Source organism: Narcine bancroftii, chromosome 7 (assembly GCF_036971445.1).
Source record: "Narcine bancroftii isolate sNarBan1 chromosome 7, sNarBan1.hap1, whole genome shotgun sequence".
In the NCBI taxonomy this organism is placed as follows: Eukaryota; Metazoa; Chordata; class Chondrichthyes; order Torpediniformes; family Narcinidae; genus Narcine; species Narcine bancroftii.
In genome coordinates, this window is record NC_091475.1 from 141,903,930 (window position 1) to 141,906,902 (window position 2,973).

The 2,973-nt window shown below is 41.2% G+C and overlaps 1 long non-coding RNA gene across 1 annotated transcript; it reads right to left on the reverse strand.

The window, feature by feature from the left end:
* Nucleotides 1-730: 730 nt before the first annotated feature.
* On the reverse strand, nt 731-2,742 carry LOC138739937 (uncharacterized). The gene is made up of 3 exons (XR_011342583.1): nt 2,683-2,742; nt 2,360-2,571; nt 731-850 (listed from the first exon to the last, which is right to left on the reverse strand). It is a non-coding gene; the product is annotated as an uncharacterized lncRNA (long non-coding RNA).
* Between the last annotated feature and the right edge of the window lie 231 nt (nt 2,743-2,973).

A 2,973-nucleotide genomic window follows, 5' to 3' on the forward strand; every position in this document is an offset into this window, starting at 1 on the left:
TGATCAACACTCTGGACTCACTCTAACTTTGCTTTTTATTTATTTGAAATTTAAACATACAGGCACTTTCAACCCATGAGTACTTGCCACCCAATTACACCCAATTGACCTATAATCCCCGGTACGTTTTGAGGAGTTGGATGAAACCAGAGCCCCTGGGAAAAATCCATGCAAACACAGAGAGAACATGCAAACTCTTTACAGACAGTGTGGGATTCGAACCCCGGGCCTGATCACGAGTGCTGTAATAGTGTGGCATTAATTGCAACTCTAACCCTCCTCTCTGATTTTGGATTTCTAGTCAAGAGACATAGTTTACCATGATTCACCCTTTCAAATGATCCAAACAAATGACATAGACACAAGGACAGTTTTAGACTGAAACCAAAACCATGCAGATGCTGGGATCATGCAATACTCAAACATTACCCTTTACTTCCTACGCATGCCACATTATCTGCTGATTTTCTCCAGCACATTTGTTTAAAGGAGTCAGCAGAGTGAAATTAATATACATTTGCTGAGCAAGAATAAAAAATGAAATTATGGGAGTGTTGTTGTTTGGAATTCTTTAAATTTGCTGAAACACTCCAGAGTTATGTGAATATTGATCTGGGAAAGTAATTGGAACATAATTCTTCTGGTTAACAAGAGAAAGAGCTGCAATTCTCAGTTTATTTTTTTTACATTGGGGATAACCAGATGGACATAAAGTTTTGTCAACGAGACGTACAGATTCAATATCCAGAGATTGGGTCTTAAGTGACAGCCATTTTCACTACAGATTGTTAAATGTTCAAGAATAGTGAATTCCAGAAAGAGGGAGTGCAGCATTTTAACCATTTTCAGACTGTAAGAGAATGGGAGACCACCAATCACCAATCAAGAATGATCTAGATGTACTAACTTAATTTAGATTTAATTTACCATGGTAACAGGCCCTTTTCAACCTACAAGGTCATGCCGCACAATAAACCCAATTAACCTTCAGTCTCCAGTACAATTTTTTAATATGTTGGGAGGAAACCGGAGCACCCAGAAAAAAAACCACACAGACATGGGGAGCACGTACAAACTCCTTACAGACAGGGTGGGATTCGAACCCAGATTCCAATCACTGGCACTGCAAGAGTGCTGTGTTAACCATTATGCTAGCTGTGCTGTGCTTATAATAGGCTCCATAACCAATTCTCCTTGAGACAAGGCAATAGATTCTCAAGGGAAGTGAGTCAGAGTCAGGTCCTAATCATGGAAATAAATAACTTGGGAACAGTCCCTATGGTCCACAGAATTTGTGTCCAACTACAAGCACCTATTTACATTAATCCTACACTGATTCCATTTTATTCTCTGCACATTCCCATTAACTGTTTCTGAATTCTACCACTACAACTTAAATAAATGCTGGAGTCACTGTAAGTAATGTTGCCATTACTGGTGCAGACCCAGGGAGAGGTGAGAGTGGAGACAGTGCTCTGAAGGGTCCATCCACCCATTCCTAATGCCGGCAGCTCTATACAGGCTTTAAATGGCCTGTTAATGGAGCTGACAGTGTTTGGAAGTAAAATCCTGCAAATGTTGGATATGTGCCCAAAATAGCAGTGCCTATGCTCACCATCAGCTATGAGGGCTTGCAGACTCGAGGGGAACAGCGGACCGACACAGGGCACCAGAAATGGAGAAAACATCCATTCAACTCCATTGAGAAGGAGAAGTAAATGAGATAACCCTACAGGATGGAGACCATGGCAGCAGACCAGCAAGAGGGCTCAGTGGCTGAATGACCGCACAGGCTGCGGACTGCTGGTGACTGACAGTTAAGAGGACTCATAAAAGCTGTTACTACTGGAGACTGGCCTGTTGGAACCAAGAATCGGAGCTGGGCTTCAAGAAGGCACTGAGGGCAAGAAAAGCTGCCGAAGGGCCTTGGGCACAGAATTCTTCCTGATCATGACAGAGGTTTGGTTCGGGAACTTGGGATGAATCAAACAGGAGTCCTACAGAGGCTGCGGGAGCACTGGAGGTGACACTCAGTGGCTCTGCCAGTTTACATGGTCCAATTATAACATGCTACATTTAAACTCACACAGTGGAAGTCCTGCTCCGATCTGCTATTCCAAAATCAGGACCATATGCAACATTTCCTTGAGTATTTAGTAAGGTTCCAAGACTGTGCTAACAAATGTGTACCAATCTTATTTCCCCACCAAAATCTATTAAAACCTCTTGAGAAATAGCCACCACTGTAACTTGGAAGATACAGTGTTTGCTCTTTAAATCTACAGCAGTGGATATATGGGCACCTGCTGGAATAGATGTGAACCAAATATCATCCTTGATGTTCCAACCAGATTCTTACCTAGCCAAATGGGTGTGTGCTGCCTGAAGTCTTTAGGCTCTTTCATTAATATAGGATGTTGCTGTCATCTCTTAACCACTTTTTGCATTTTTGGAGAATTGATTTGCCTTTGTGAAGTTTTCATGTGCTATTGATATTGGTCTTATCCAACAAATTGTGTTCGGTCTCTGCAAATCCCCTCTCTCCTCCATTCTGCTCAAAATTATGAACATCTGAAAGTACAAATACATGAAATCGGACCAGGGATAAGCTCCACAACCTCTTAAGCCTTGTTCTACAATTTAATAAAATTGTGGTTGATCTGATTATGAACTCAAGTCTACCCGCTGCAATCTTTCACTCCATTGTTTATCAGATTGTCATCTATTTCTGCTGCATTGGCCTTTAGAAAAATCAGAATTAGAATCAAAATCAGAATTTATTGTCATGAACATGTCGCAGTGCAAACATTTATATAAATCAATACAGCATAATTTTTTTTTAAAGTGCAAGAAAATGTCAAAGTAAAGCAGTGGTTTGGTTTATTGTTCATTCAGAAATCTGATGCCCTTCTGCCAATGAATGCTCATCTTCAGGCTCATGCACCTTTTTCCTGATGGTAGCAGAGTGAAGAG